The sequence below is a fragment of the Dama dama genome, chromosome 5, assembly GCF_033118175.1.
Source record: "Dama dama isolate Ldn47 chromosome 5, ASM3311817v1, whole genome shotgun sequence".
NCBI classification, from domain to species: Eukaryota; Metazoa; Chordata; class Mammalia; order Artiodactyla; family Cervidae; genus Dama; species Dama dama.
In genome coordinates this window covers 130647107-130663024 of record NC_083685.1, presented here as the reverse complement: position 1 = coordinate 130663024, position 15918 = coordinate 130647107, and the positions used below count along the sequence as shown (strand labels likewise).

General features: G+C 54.0%; 1 protein-coding gene across 11 annotated transcripts in view; it reads left to right on the top strand.

The window, feature by feature from the left end:
- ARSG (arylsulfatase G) overlaps window positions 1-15918 on the top strand; it is a 100865-nt gene that overhangs the window by 26970 nt on the left and 57977 nt on the right. The window contains exon 1 of one of the 11 annotated variants that reach the window (XM_061145009.1): window positions 128-190. The exons of 7 other annotated variants lie outside the window; for them this stretch is intronic. The gene's annotated coding sequence lies outside the window, so the exon portion shown is untranslated. Of the gene's footprint in view, window positions 1-127; window positions 191-614; window positions 777-824; window positions 1109-10751; window positions 10926-15918 lie in introns of those variants that run through there. 3 more of the 11 variants (XM_061145008.1, XM_061145007.1, XM_061145010.1) reach the window with 3 other exon arrangements.

Here is a 15918-nt window from a genome sequence, read left to right as displayed (position 1 = left end):
CGCGCCGCTGCCTATCGCTTATCCTATACCGGCTGCAGCCGGTCTCCGCCGGCCTCGGGGGCGCGCCGCCGACCATGTGCTGCGAGCGCGGAGCGCCGCCAAGGAGGCCTGGCGTGCGCGCGCCGGCCCACGTGGACGAGGCCGTGCCGGGCGCGCGCCCGCCCGGAGCCGGGGCCGGGGGTCACGGAAGGTAATGGCTTCGCCGTTCCGATTAGCCGCGGGGTCCCGCAGGGCCGCCCCCGCCCCGGCCGCCGGCATCCTGGACACGCCGTCCCCCGCCCCTCCTGGCCCCGTGCATCCCTGCGCTCCCGGCCTGGCCGGACCCGGGCGCTGTCCGCGCCGAAAGCCGGGACCTCCGGCCGGGCGCGCGGGTCCCGCGGGTCCCCTGCGCGCCCCCTGCGCGGCCTTGCCCGCGCCCGCAGGACTCAGGCTCGCGGCTCCGCGCCCGCCGCGGGCAGAACAGGTTCCTTCCAGTTTGGGTGTGAGCCGCGCGCGCGGCGCCGGGGACCCCGAGTTCCTCCTCCCGCGCCCACTTCCCCCGGTTTCGTCAACTAGCGCATGCTCGTGGTTCCTCTTGGCGGGGGCGACGGGGGCCGTAGAGGCCCCGGGGAACTCGCGGCCCGGCTGCACGGGCGCCTCGCTTCACCCCCTTTGGTGCAGCGGCGACAGCATCGCGTGGCGCGCCGGGGATGTGAGCGAGCGGCCAGGCTGAGTCAGCATCCCCCGCCCGGGGCGCGCGCGTTCTCCCCTCCGGGCGGGAGGCGGTGTCCTCGCAGGTGCGCGGCCGCCTAACTCCCGGGGGGGCTCGGCGGGGACGTGGAGGGGGTGCGCGCTCCCGTCCGGGAGCCCAAACCCCAGGGTCACAGTGCACTCAGCACACGATGCTCGGGAAACCTCAGTTACGAGCTCGTGGCGGGGACAAAGCAGTGTGTTTCGGAGCCGCGGGGCCCCAGGCTGGGCAGCCTGGCGTCCACCTCGCGTCCCCGGGGCCTCGTGAAGACCTGCTGGGAAGCAGAGGCCTCTTTCCCCGCACCCGCCGGCTGCTCCCTTGTCTGGGTTCGGAGAACGTGGTCCTGATGTCTGCAACTCGGGAGACCCGAGTTTGGCGGTGCGTGTACGGAGGGTCGCCGCCGGGCGGAGTCGGCGGTCCGAGTCCTAATACCGATCTCTTTGCAGGCGCTGCCTGCTTTCTCTGGTGGTTCGGGTCGGGGTTCCGCGGGTCAGGGGTGGCACAGGAGCGGGCTCTGAGGACGCAGGGCTCCCTCGGGATCGGGAAAGTGCGCTGGGGACCTCGGGTGCGCTTTGCAGCCTTGCAGAGGCAGCCTGATTCCTGGAGCTTCAATTTCCAAATCTATGGAGTGGGGACAGTGGTGGTATTTCCAGAACCGGAGGGCGTGATGGGTGATGTCGGTAAAGTACGGATCCCAGAGACTGCCTTATGGTGAGCCCTCAGTAGCCGTAACTGCGTATTGTCACTGCTACTTGTGACTTATCAGGTCCAACCGCCTTATCGGGTCCAACCGCCTGGGGATAACATTTTCGAGTTGTTCTTCGAAGACTCTACCGTAATGATATTTAGACCCTGATTTTAACCACCAGCATGCAAGCACTTAATGCTGAATCAGGAGTGCCTGGTAACATAATCCTTGCTACTTAGGATGTTACAGCGCGTCAGGACATAGCCCTTTCCGAGTGTGGAAATGCCATATTCAACATGACGCAGCACATAGTGTTCTGAGACCTGCTTAGGAGCCTAAGGGAGCAATCCATTAATCATGGCTGAGCGACTGCAGGCAAGTCACAGGATCTCGGTCCTTCAGCTGCTTGGTTTTAAAAATTAGACAATAAGTGTAGAAAGCCCTGGGGGCGAATGAACCTTTGGGAAAAAAACATCTGAGTCTTTGACCAAGTGAAATGATTAGCTTTTGGAAGGCCATAACTATAACAATAATAATAACGGGTTGCTGTTTTATCAGTATTAATTACACGTATCAGTGGCAAGAGGAGAAGAGGACGGCCCAAGATGGGACGGTTGGGTGGCGCCGCCGCCTCACTGGGCATGACTTGAGCAAACTCTGGGAGGTGGTGATGGACGGAAGAGCCTGGCGTGCTGCGGTCCATGGGGTCGCAAAAAGCTGGACACGACTTAATGACGGAACACCACCACCTATTAGTCGTTTTTTTTTTCACTTTTGCTGTTCCCTGTATCGGGTGCCATTCGTGTGATCTGACTTTATGCCCATCTGTCTGTGTGCTCAGTCGTGACGGACTCTTGGTGACACCATGGACTGTAGCCCGCCAGGCTCTGAATGTTGGAGTGGTTTGCTGTGCCCTCCTTCAGGGGATCTTCCCGACCCGGGGACGGAACCAGAGTCTGTCGAGTCTCCTGCATGGCAGTCTAATGTTTTACCGCCAGCGCCGCCTGGGAAGCCTGTCACTAGCCTTCTGCAGTTGACACTTGTCCCCATTGTACAGATGAGAAGGTTGAGGCACAGAGCGCGAGAGGGATTCTGCCAAGGTGCAGATTCGCTGGCGTTCTTGCAACGAAAGCTCATCAGGTATGACATTTGCCACCTGTGTTTGAACAGAAGCGGGGTGTCTTAGAACCCAACCTCTGTCCAGTATTGCCAGCCACAAACCTGTGACCTTTGCCCACCCTGGTTAGAGGCTGGTTTCACCTTGTTCCCTGGATCCTAGTGAGACCAAAGGTGGAAACCCTGCTTTTTTTTCTCTTCTCTAGGGAAAGCACTGTATTACCATGTGAATCAATTACCCTACCAACCGCCCCCAAACAAAACTAACTCTGTTTAGTTCTGAACCTGAACAGAAGGACCTTTGGAATCTGAAGTGCAGAACCAGAAAAATCAGGAAATTAAATTCCGAGTTCAGCGCCCCCTCCGCCCCTCCTGTTGTGTATGTTGCAACCCGGAGGCATCAGAGCCCCGGCCTTCACTTGCAGGCGCGAGGCTATCATGAGGCCCTTAGGCGGTCCCGCAGCACCTCTGGAAGCGTGCTGGCTCCAGAGAGCGGTCCGCAGGGCTCTTTTCTACCCTCTGGCTTTGATTTATTTGCATGAGAACAGATTCCTTTGTGCTCACTTGGCCTGCCTGGTCCCAGCCAAAGGCCGAGTCCTTCTAGTCTTCACGTTGGGTTGCTAGGCAGATATGACCCTGGCTTGCAAATAAGCTCTCTGCATTTACCAGCCCGTGAGAACCTCAACTTGGGGTAAGTAGACTGAAAGGAATCTTGTCTGGAGCTCAGGGAGGCGCAGGCCTGCTTTAAGGGCTGGGTCTTCAGAGCAGCCAGTGAAGAGGGGGAAATCTGGAGGGGGCTTGTGGGGAGACCTTGGTGACCCGCCTGCCGCCCCGTCTCCCCCTTTCATGCCTGCCCCAGGCACCCGTGATCCAACCACTTGTATTCCATGGACACAATTTTTTTTTTTTTAAGATTTTTTAAAATTTTATTTTTAAAAACACTTATTTCTTACTTATTTTGGTTGTGTTGGGTCTTAGTTGCAGTGCGTGGGCTTTTCTCTGGTTGTGGCCTGTGGGCTTAGCTCCCCGGCTGCACACAGGGTCTCAGCTCCCCAGCCAGGGGTCAAACCCATGTCCCTTGTGTGGCAAGGCAGGTTCTTAACCACTGGACCACCAGGGAAATCCCTCGATGGACACAAATTCTTCCTTTAAAACTTTTAGTATCTGCTTTTGCAGGCAGCAGAGAACGTCACTGACTTTAACCTCTAGAAATCTTGATTTTCCAGGCAGAGGTACTGGGTTTATCTTGAGGTTTATAGGAGTCCCCCAACCCAGACCCACCTGATGGTTTGAAGAAAGGCAGCGACCTTCAAGTGATCAAACTAAACAGCATAATAAAAAACAGAGACATTACTTTGTCGACAAAGGTCCATGTAGTCAAAGCTATGGTCTTTCCAGTAGTCATGTATGGATGTGAGAGTTGAAAGATAAAGAAAGCTGAGCGCCGAAGAATTGATGCTTTTGAACTGTGGTGTTGGAGAAGACTCTTGAGAGTCCCTTGGACTGCAAGGAGATCCAACCAGTTCATCCTAAAGGAAACCAGTCCTGAATGTTCATTGGAAGGACCGATGCTGAAACAGAAGCTCCAATACTTTGACCACCTGATGCGAAGAGCTGACTCACTGGAAAAGACCCTGATGCTGGGAAAGATTGAAGGTGGGAGGAGAAGGGGACGACAGAGGATGAGATGGTTGGATGGCATCACCGACTTGGACATGAGTTTGAGTAAGCCTCGGGAGTTGGTGATGGACAGGGAAACCTGGTGTGCTGCAGTCCATGGGGTCAAAAAAAGTTGGACACGACTGAGCGACTGAACTGAGTGATCTTCAAACAGAAATGCATGTTTTGTGAAAAATCTGAAGATTTGCCAAGGGGAAAATATGTTCCTAGGTGGAGGTGTGGGGGGATCGCTTTTCTGAACATCAGCTCTTTTCTAAGCTGATTTGTGTGAGAGCCCACCGTGGTGCAGGCCGGGTGTTTATTCCCGCGCAGTGGGCCTTCTCTCACTTAACCGGAGCCAAGGTCTCACCAGGGTGCACTGCCCCAGCTGTAAACACCTCTTGGGGGAAGATCAAAATGTTCTGTCAGGGAAGACTCCTCTCTGCAAGTCAGTATGGCCCGGCCCCCAAGTGCATCTCGTTAAAGATGCATTTCCAAGAACGTTACTTGTGCTTAATGATAACCTGTCACAATTTATAATATGTTGTTTGATTATAAATGACTTAACAGTGATAATGACAGTGGCTTAATCTAGAAGGGATTTTTTTTTTTTTTCACTTGGAGCAAAGCATAAACAAATTTCAATTTATATATAAAGTCTGGTTTCCCAGGTGGTGCGAGTGGTAAAGAACTCTCAATGCAGGAGACTCAAGAGATGAGGGTTTGAGCCTGGGTCACGAAGATCCCCTGGAGAAGGGCATGGCAGCCCACTCACAGTATTCTTGCCTTAAGAGTCCTATGGACAGAGGGGCCTGGAAGGCTGCGGTCCCTGGGGTCGCAAAGAGCTGGACACGACCGAAGGGACTTAGCAGAAACAGCACAAAACAGGATAAGGTAATTAACTACTTTCCAACATACAAGTATATCACGATGAGATAGAAATGCAGTTTTGGAAAAAAAAAGAGTGAAATGAAAGAAAATTTCCAACCTAACGAGAACCAAGTCATTTTTAAATGAATAATGGTGGGAATTCCCTGGCGGTCCAGTGTTTAGGACTGGGCGCTTTCACTGCTGGGGCCGGGTTCAATCCCTGGTCAGGGAACTAAGATCCCGTGAGCCATGTGGCATGGCCTTAAATAAGTAGATAAATAAGAATGAGTAAAGGTGGTTTTCACAATGCTGTGGTGTTTCTATGACACTGGATACATGACAAGAGTGGTTTAATAGTTTAGGTGATAAAATATTAAATACAGTTGAAATGACCTTTTGTGCCTATTTAGAGTTGTGATGAAGCACTGAAGGTACCTTAAAACTGAGGGTTTGGGGCTGAATGTCTGCGCTCCTCCCCTTTCAGACTAAGCCCCGCCCTCTGGTCCCCATCCCAGGCTATAGTGTCTGGAAATGGACCCTTTGAGAGGAATTAGCATTAGATTAGATCATAGAGTAGGGCCCAAATGATAGAATTAGTGGCTTTATAGGAAGAGAGAGGGACTTCCCTGGTGATCCAGTGGTTAAAACTCCACGCTTCCAAGGCAGGAGATATGGGTTCAATCTGTGGTCTGAGAACTAAGATCCCACGTGCAGAGGGGAATGGCCAAAGAGAGAAAGAAAGGGTTAGAGAAGTCTGAGCAGACACCGAGCAAAGGCCACGGGGAGCTGCCGTGAGGAGATGGCCAGGAGGATGGCCCTCACGGCCTCTGAGTCCCCTGACCGCAGGCCTCCCGCCCGGGGGCCGGGAGGAGACACATTTCTAGTTTAAGCCACCTGTGCTTCCCAGGCGGCTCAGTGGTAGGGAACCCGCCTGCCAGTGCAGGAGACACGGGTTCAATCGGGAAGATCCCCTGGAGAAGGAAACGTCAACCCACTCCAGTATTCTTGCCTGGAGAATCCCATGGACCCCGGAGGCTGGTGGGCTACAGTGCACGGGGTCACAAGGAGTCGGACATGAGTGAGCTTGCACACGTGCACACAGTCTATGCTATTTTGCTAGGGCAGCTTGAGTTAATGCAGAAGGGGTTTATTGTTTTTCCCCCAACATTTTTTTAGTTTATTTTGTGATTTTTGGCCATGCCACACCCTTGGTGGGATCTTAGTTCCCTGACCAAGGATGGAGCCCAGGCCCTCGGCAGTGAAAGCAGAGTCCTAACCACTGGACCGCCGGGGACATCCCCTCCCACATTCTTTCAGAGGATACGCCATCAGAAACATCTTCAGGCCAATGAATAAGAAGCACGTTAATATGAGGACAAGAAAGATGGGATTTCCCGCTGTCCGGGATGAGTTCTCCCCGGAGAAGAAAAAGCCCCGTCCTGTAGTGGCTGAGAAGCAGGCAGGGGGCTGTGTGCCTGGGGGGTCGATCCAGGGGCCCCCAGCCTCTGTGGCACCAGGGACCCGGGAGGAGGGATGGTTGGGGATGACTCAGGTGCATTGCATTTATTGTGCACTTTATTTCTGTTACCATTATAGCAGCTCCATCTCAGATCATCAGGCATCAGATTGCAGAGGTTGGGGACCCCTGCTATTAATGCTCTGATGCGTGTGGACGTGGACTCCAAGGCCCGGCCTGGAGTCCTGGGTCTGCCCTCACAGCTGTGTCGCCTTGAGTGAACTACTAAACTTCTCTGTACCTCACTCTGCTCATCCCTGGAGAGGGGATAATGTGTGCCTGCGTGCTGAGTCGGTCCAGTCCTGTCTGACTCTGGGGCCCTGGCTCTAGCCCGCCAGGCTCCTCTGACCACGGGACTTCCCAGGCAAGAAGACCGGAGTGGGTGGCCATTTCTTTCTCCAGGGGATCTTCCTGACCCAGGGATTGAACCTGGGTCTCTTGCATTGCAGGCGGATTCTGTACCGTCTGAGCCACCAGAGAAGCTTGGGGAATAAGAACGGGAATAGTAATAATCATGATGGTGCCTCCCGCAGCGGGTCGCTGTGTGAGGAACTCCGTGCCGCGTTGCTAGGGTAACTGACTCAGCGTGTGGCGGCCGGCGGTCCAGCGCTGTGCTTGGGCGGTGCTGACGCCGTGGCTCCTGGCTGGGGGGCTGAGGAGGCTGGACCTGGGTGAGGCTGGAACAGGTGGGAGAGAGCCTGCAAGGACCTGAAGGCAGAGGGGAGGACGGAGAAGAGGACGGAAGGCAGGGACGGGCGGACGGAGAGCACACCGCACTCGGGGACAGGCGGTCACCTCCCCCTGGGGCACCAGGGGCCTCTGGGGTCCGAACGGTCTCAGGCTTGGTTAGTGCGCTGGGCGATGTTGATGCATCACTGGGCACACTGGATCCATGCTGAGTTTTAACTTGGTTGTCTACACTGATATTTGTTCTTTGTGTCCGTCGTTCACTGGTCCTGTAGTTCTGTCATCTTCTCGCCGCTTATAAAGAAAAAGAGAAAGTGAACTTTGGCCCAAGGAGGCCTCTATACATGATCTCTAACCTGTTGCAAAAGTCCTAAAAGCAGAACAAAACAAAAACCAAAATTCTCTGATTAAAGTGGTTTTAATCACATCACTTTCAGGATCAAACGCTTGTCGTATTAGACTCTGTGACTCAGTGGCGAGTCATGCAACCTCCCTGGAATTGTTGGAAGGCGCTGGGTGTGGGACCACTCCATCAACTCAGGCTTCCTTTGGATAACCGTTGAAGTTCTCAAGTCTGAGGAATGAAAACCTGTTCCCTTGCTCTGTTCTTGCCTAAAGGGAGATGCTGGCTTTCCCTGTCTCATCAAAACACGCAGTCCGTCCTGCTGCTCCCTGGAACAATACAGTCTTAAGCTTCTGTTTTAACCCTGTCGGAGCAGCGCATCCACACATTTCCAGATGACTGGCATGCATGCCTGTCAGTCACTTCAGTATGTCCGACTCTTTGCCACCCCATGGATTGTAGCCCACCAGGTTCCTCTGTCCGTGAGATTTTCCAGGCAAGAGTACTGGAGTGGGTTGCCATCTCCTCATCCAGGGGATCTTCCTGACCCAGGGATCGAGTCTGGGTCTCTAACGTCTCTGCACTGGCAGGCAGGTTGACGGGATGACACAGTGAAGCTGGGAGGGGGCTCCAGGACTGCGTGCAGGGCACAAGGCCAGGTGGGACCCGGCCCCCGCGCGAAGGTCGGTGGAGGGCTCTGGCCTCCTTCTTGTCAGTTGCTAAGTCATGTCCAACTTCTCTGACCCCATGGACTGTAGCCCACCAGGCTCCTCTGTCCGTGGGATTCTCCAGGCAAGAACACTCCTTCTCCAGGGGATCGTCCTGACCCAGGGATCGAACCTGTGTCTCATGTGTTGGCAGGTGGACTCTGGGCAGTGAGCCAGCCAGCCGCAGTTGAGTTTGATGCTGGGTCAGGATCCGGGGCGGGGCAGGTGCAGGGAACCCACCGGTCCTCCCGGCCACACCCGCTGCTCCTCCCTCAGCACAGCCTCTGCCCATCACCCATGCACACTGGCAAATGCAGTAGTTTCCCAGGCCGCAAAACCACACCTCAGAGGATGTGGTCCGTCCTCTCGAAGTGTTTACTCTTTAGTTCAGGAGGGAGGACACATGTGGTTGTCACCTTAAGCGGCGCTGCAACAAGGGTGCTTATGCAAGTGAGAGTCTCCAGGCCGGGGAAGGTCATCTGGGTTTAGGGAAGTGTTGAGGTGAAGCTGAGCTTTCGGGGTGGAAGCGGGGCTAGGTTGTAGCTCGGTTTAGACAGAGGCATTCTGTCTGGCAAACATGGGTTGAACCCACTCTGGGCTGGGTGACCAGACTGGGCAGTGCCCTCGCGGGGTTCCCATCTTAGAGTTAGGGCCGCTTCCTTCGGGAGCATCTGGCTCTGTGTCAGTGACTGTTAGTCCTTTTGGGCGTTTCTGATGTTAGAATGTAATTCCCACTTTAAAAAAACTGTTTTTTATCGGAGTATCATTGATTCACAGTGTTGCGTTAGTTTCGGGCATTCAGCACAGTGAATCAGGTAGTTATACGTGGACGTGCATCCACTCTCTCCTAGATTCTCTTCCCACGTAGGTCATTATGGAGCATTGAGTAGTCTCCTGTGCGCTATGGTAGGTCGTTGTAGATTGTCTATTTTATACACAAAAGTGAAGGTGAGAGCTGCTCTATCGCGTCCAACTCTTTGTGACCCAGGGACTATACAGTCCATGACATTCTCCAGGCCAGAACACTGGAGTGGGTAGCCTGTCCCTTCTCCAGCGGATCTTCCCGACCCAGGGATCGAACCAGGGTCTCCTGCCTTGCAGGCAGATTCTTTACCAGCTGAGCCCCCAGGGAAGCCCGTCTTACGTACAATAGTGTGCCCACATCCGCCCCAGTCTCCCCCAGCCCTGCTAACCATGGGCTTGTTTTCTCAGTCAGTAGTTCTGTTTCTCAGATGAGTTCGTTTGTTCCCTTGATGAAGCTCACTTGGTTTGGCCGCGCTGGGGCCTCACTGCTGCACTGGTCTCTCTGTCGCAGCGAGCAGGAGCATCTTGGGGCGGAGCTCAGGCGCTCGGGCGCTTTGGTCGTCCTGGCTCCCAGGCTCAGCTCCTCCACGGCACAGGGGATCTTTCGGGACCCGGGATCAAGCCCATGTCCCCTGCGCTGGCAGGCAGATTCCTGACCACTGAACCACCTGGGAAGCCCCAGGTGTACTTTTTTTTTATTATTCCATATATAAATGATATCATGTGACATTTGTCCTTCTCTGGTTGACTTCACTCGCTGTGACGCTCTCTAGGTCCATCCGTGTCGCTGCAAATGGCATTATGTAACTCCCATTTTCCATCAGCATCAGCAGCGAGTCAGTTCCCCTCACATGCCCTCTGCGTCTTGACTTCACCTCCCGGTGCTCTGACGCGCTGGTAGGCTGCCTGCTCCCGAGACCACGCTGGCTGTCGCCAGAGGCTGCCGGGGGCAGAGAGACCCTCTAGGTTTTCCCAGGATGGCCCTGACAGCCGTAAGACTGCGCGGCCAGGACGTGGCTCAGAGCTTTGAAGATGCCAATCAGGGCGACTCTTCCCTGTGTCCTGGTGGCAAGCATAGTGTTTGTATCCTTTACCTTTTCTGGTAAAGAATCCAGCAGCGCAGAGTCAGGACAAGCACTCGGCCGGTGGCTGCAGGCACTCTGGATTTCACCATCTGTTCTCTGAATCGTTTTGCTTATCAGCCATTGCAGTAATGCCTTGGCTTTGCACAGTGCTTTTTTCAGAGTGTTCTCACGTCTGTTATCTCTTTATCTTCAAGACAGTTGGGGGAGGGGAGAACGACAGCCCACATCTCTGAGCACGTCTTGGGAGCCAGCCCTTGTGTTGGGTTATTTCATGCTCACTGTTGGGTTTGGGGTGGAGGGACTTTTCTGTGGTCCTGTTTTTCAGGCAAGTTGGGAAACAGGTCCAGAGAGATTCAGCAACTTATCCAAAGTCACACGGCAAAGGAATGACTCTTCTGGAGCCTGGACACATGTTCTGCAAAGTCAGTCAATGTCAACACATCCCAAAAGTCAGTTCTACAGAAGGCAGATTTGCCAAGTAACTACTTCACTGGAATGAACTTTTTTTTTTTCCTTCTTTGCAGGGGGTGGGGCGGGAATGAGGGGCAGGACCACACAGTCTGCAGGATCTCGGTTGCCCAACCAGGGATGAAGCCCCGGCCTGTGGCAGTGAGCCCCGGGAGATGACGAAGGGCAGAGGAGCCTGGCGTGCTGCAGTCCATGGGGTCGCAGAGAGGCAGACAGGAGTGAGGGACCGAGCAACAGCAAATGGCAATGAAGGTAGAGTCTTTACGCCTGGACCGCCAGGGAAGTCCCTGGATTGAGCATTTATTTTTTCCCCTAACTTTTGGGCTTATCCTTACTTCCGCCCGGCTTCAGCCTTAGAGCTTCTCAGATAAAACAGCTTTAGTCTCTGGGTGGGTGTGGGCGGCCAGAGTGAACCCCGCGGACTGGGTAGCCGAGAAAACAACCCTGTCTGTCTCAGTTCTGGAGGGTGGAGGTCTAAGAGCGAGGTGGACTTGGCTCTTGAGGAGGGTTCTGGCCGTCACACCTTCTCGCTGTGTCTCCACCTGTGAGAGGGAGAGCAAGTTCTCTCCTGACTCTTCCTGCAAGGGCACGAATCCCTTCAGGAGGGCTGTGCCCTGCGACCTCATCTAACCTGCACTGTCTCCCAGAGGCGGCTCTGCAAGTTTGTCCTAATGAGGGGAGAGGCGCCAATATGTGAAGTTATCTATATGACTGCGTAAGGTCTTAGTTGCGAAACATGGGATTTTATTTTTTTTTTAATTTTATTTGCAGCAGGTGGGATCTAGTTCCCCGACCAGGGATTGAACCCGGGCCTCCTGCATGGCAGGCTTAGAACCTTAGCCCCTGGACTCCCAGGGAAGTCCCACCAATAGAAGAATTTTGAAAGGACACAAACATTCAGTCCATAGTGAAATCTCACATATTTCATTTCAGAGGTGCAGATTTGGGGAGAAAATAAATCTACAAAAATAGAAAAGACAGTTGTTGCTGTGGTGGTTGTTCAGTCGCTCATTTCTGTCTGGCTCTTTGCGACCCCATGGACTGCAGCACGCCAGGCCTCCCTGTCCATCACCAACTCCCAGAGCTTGCCCAAACTCATGTCCATCGAGTTGGTGATGCCATCCAACCATCTCATCCTCTGTCGTCCCCTTCTCCTCCTGCCTTCAAGCTTTCCCATTATCAGGATCTTTTCCAGTAGCATTTAAGAGAAAGTTTTCCCTCTTCTCATGCAAAAATGACACAAGGAAAAAATAGAACTCTGATACATACTCCCTTGACCAGCCTTACTGGGGGAAACAGAAGCATAAGGTCGGCCTGTCCCCGCTCCTGCCGAAAATACACCTCATCTGAGAGAGTCCCTGCTGGCCATCGGCTGAGACTCCCCACTTCCAACTAGGGGATTCAGGTTCTAACCCTGGTCAGGGAACTAAGATCCCACAGGGCCCACAGTGCAGCCAATAAATTAATAAAATATTAATAAATAGAATAAGAAAATAAGTTGAAAACTCACCTGAATTTAGTCTCACTTATAGATCTACAGATTAACAGAACAGAGTTCCAGGGAACATTTTAAGGGATACCATGGAGGTAAAGTCAGCCAGATCAGAAATTTTACAGGACAAACAACCAAATTTATTTACAAATACATTGTAGGGAAGAGAGAGGAGAAACATATAAATGAGAAGAGACACGTGAGTTCAGTGCAGTGCAGAACGGACTCTGTTTGGATCACGATTAGAACAAACTGTTTGTGCTAAGTCACTTCAGTCGTGTTGACTCTCTGCGACCCCCTGGACTGCAGCCTGCCAGGCTCCTCTGTCCATGGGATTCTCCAGGCAAGAACACTGGAGTGGGTTGCTATTTCCTTCTCCAGGAGATCTTCCCCATCCAGGGCTCGAACCCAAGCCTCCTGTGGCTCCTGCATTGCAGTCGGATTCTTTACCGCCGAGCCTCTGGGGGAGTCCAGAACAAACTGTAGACAAACCCAGAACCAATAGTGAGACTTTGAGGACGTTGCAACATTCACTGGGTTTTCGATGGTGAACACAAACTACTGTGTTATGTTTTAAAGGGGGGCTTTACTGAGAATTTAAGTATATTAAAAAACAGTTCTTATAATTTAGAGGAGCATATAGAAATGATTGTCGATGAGGTTACATGTTGTCTGAGATTTGTTTGCAAATGATGCAGTATAAGTGGAGAGTGAGTGAGGGAAGGGAACTGGGAGAGGGGGTGGCCTTGTGCTGACGGCTGTTGAGTTTAGATGTTGGGTGGGTATGTGTGAGTTTCTCAACTTTCGTATGTTTGACAAGTTCCATTACAAGAAGTTTGGTAAGTAATAGGTAAACATTGCTTTGTAAAATGTCCTTAAACATTTGGCAAAGAGGCTTTAAGGGAGTGGATTTGAGGTAACTGACTGTAAGCCCTTTTCTTTTTTTAACAAAGTATTTTTTAAAGTTTATTTTTAATGAGGGGGTGATTGCTTTACAGTATTTTGCTGGTCTCTGCCGTGCATCAGAGTGAATCAGCCCTCCGTACTTATGTCCTGTCCCTCCTGATGAAAGTCTTTCATTGGATCCTACCCCCTCATGGTTTTTCTTCCCAGTGGAGGATGGAGTTTTAGAGAAAGGATGTTGTTCAGAGGCCTATCTACTCTCTGTTTTTCTGACCTGTGTTCAAGGACCCAGATATAATTTCTGCAGCCTGCTGAGTGTTTAGAGGTGTGACCTCAGGTCACCTCTGCTCTCCCAGACTGGCTCCTACCACGTGGTTTCCTCCTGGGCCGATCCCAACAGGTGGTTCCAGCCGAAAGCCAGGCAGGATGTCATCTGTGCCCTGGCATTGCTGGGGTCACAGAAGCTGATGTTCCCAGCAACAGGGTCTGGCTAGACGTCTTCAAGCTTAAATTAAAAAAAAATACTTTTACTTATTTATTTGGCTGCACTGGGACTGGGGATCTTCAATCTTAGTTGTGGCATTTGAGATCTTAGTTCCCCAACTAGGGGTTGAACCTTTCCCCTGTTCATTGGGAGTGTGGAGTCTTACCACTGGACCACAGGGGAAGTCCCTTAAAATTTTTTTTCAGTCTTCGAAGTGGAATTGTTCTCCCACTTTGGATGGAGGTATTCAAAGATTTCCTTTGTTCTGGTTAGAAGATGAATGAGTCGTGGGGATGAGACGGATGACACATGACTGGAGGGAACCCTGCCCAGTGGGATATTTGCAAGTTGTTAGGAGAGAAGATTCTCAAAGTTCTCGTTACAAGGGAAAAACCATTTGTTTTTCTTCTCTGTCTCTCTTATTTGTATCTAGGAGATGAGGGATGTTAACTAGATTTATTGTGGTCATCATTTCACAGTATACGTCTGTCCAGTCCTTACGCTGCACGCCTTAGACTTAGACAGGGGTGTGTCAGTGATACCTCAGTAAAACAAAAATGCATAACAGAAAACAAAGCTTTTCCTTTGCATCCTCGGTTGAACTGAGACCGAAGCCCCGCCCCCCTCAAACACTCCATTTTTTTTCCTTCTAATTTTGGCTGCACTGGGTCTCTGCTTGCAGCGTGCAGGCTCAGTTGCCCAGAGGGAGGTGGGACCTTGGTTCCCCATCAGGGATCCAGCCGAGTCCCACTGGAGCACCAGGCAAGCCCCCCCTGCCCCGGCCCACCAGAGGCATTCAGGGAATCTTTCCGAGTTGGGCCGGCCCCAGAGTGACACGCTGGGGTCTCAGGGCCAAGGAGTAGCCCTGAGGAGGTTCATCACGCCCAGCGGTGAGGAACCACCTGACGCCGGCCGCCAAGTCAGCTGCATCTTCGCCGGCTCTGGGCTTGGCGGAGGGCGAGGCAAACCTGAAGGCGGTGCTCTCGCCAGGGCTTGCTGGCGGGCACGCCTCCGCCTTTAGCGCTGCGCCCTGGGCCCCTGGCAGCCTCACCCCGTCCTCTCCCCGCCGCGCCGCGGCCCCAGCCAGGCAGCCCGGGGGGCCCTGCTGCTTCCGCGGGGCTCACCCGCCCCCGCCCTGCGCTGTGCTCCGCGTGCTTCCCTGGCAGAACCTTCCAGAACCGCGAGTCCTGCTCGCTTCTCTCCCGGGTCCGCTGGAAAGGCCCGCTCCTCGGTGGGGCCGCCCCTGACCTCCCGAAACCCACAGCCGCTCGCGTGCCTGCTCCTGGCCCCCTCTGGGTTCGTGCTCTCCCTGACTCGCCCCCGGGGGTCTTCCCACCCTCTCCCCCGCCCCACCAGGGGGTGCCAGGCGGACAGTGGGGTCCGTGTTTCATTCCCTGCTGTAGCACAGCGCCCGGATCGAGACCGTCCCTCGGTCCGCGTCCCCCGATGGGTGATGTCGGATCATTTTGGACACACGTGGGCAGCTGGTGTCCCGGGACCCCCCCGCGTGACTCGCGGCTGCAGCCAGCGCCCCCTCCGCCCGCGTTCCGACCAGGGCTCTGCAACCAGAGATCGCGCCCCCCGCCCCGCCCCGGGCTTGTGTCTTTCTTGGCCTCGGCTCATCCGAAGCTTTGTCTTTGGAAAACCAACAGAGCTCTCTGCCAGAGAGGGCCGCCGGCTGTCTTGTTGTTTCAGCTGTTTGCGAGGCCCTCTCGTGGGCCGCTTGGCCGGGGCCCCCTCGGGGAGCCAGGGTCAGGTGACGGGCCTCCCGCTGGCGTGCGGACTGAAGGCGCGTCTTCAGGTGGCCGCCTCCGCCGGTTCTCAGCGCTCCTGGCCCGCAGACTGCATCGTCCCCTTGTCAGGAGCACCTTTCCCCATCAGTCCCCGCCCCGGAACCAAGGAGAACCAGGGTCAGCAGGCCCGGCGCCTTGCTTTACACCGGGGCTCGCGGAGAAGAGCACTGCTACTGCTGCTGAGTCACTTCAGCCGTGTCCGACTCTGTGCGACCCCTTCCCTGGGATTCTCCAGGCAAGAACACTCGAGTGGGTTGCCATTTCCTTCTCCAGTGCAGAAAAGTGAAAAGTGAAAGTGAAGTTGCTCACTCATGTCCGACTCTTCGTGACCCCATGGACTGCAGCCTACCAGGCTCCTCTGTCCATGGGATTTTCCAGGCAAGAGTACTGGAGTGGGGTGCCATTGCCTTCTCCGGGAGAAGAGCACAGACCCTGGCAAAACTGATCAGTAGCTAGATTCCCTCTCCTGCGGCCCAAGGACAAGGGCAGGGTGCGCTCTCCCCAGCAAGATCTATCCCAGATAACCTTTTATTTCTTTCTTTGACTCTGCAGGGAGGCTTTCGGGATCTTAGT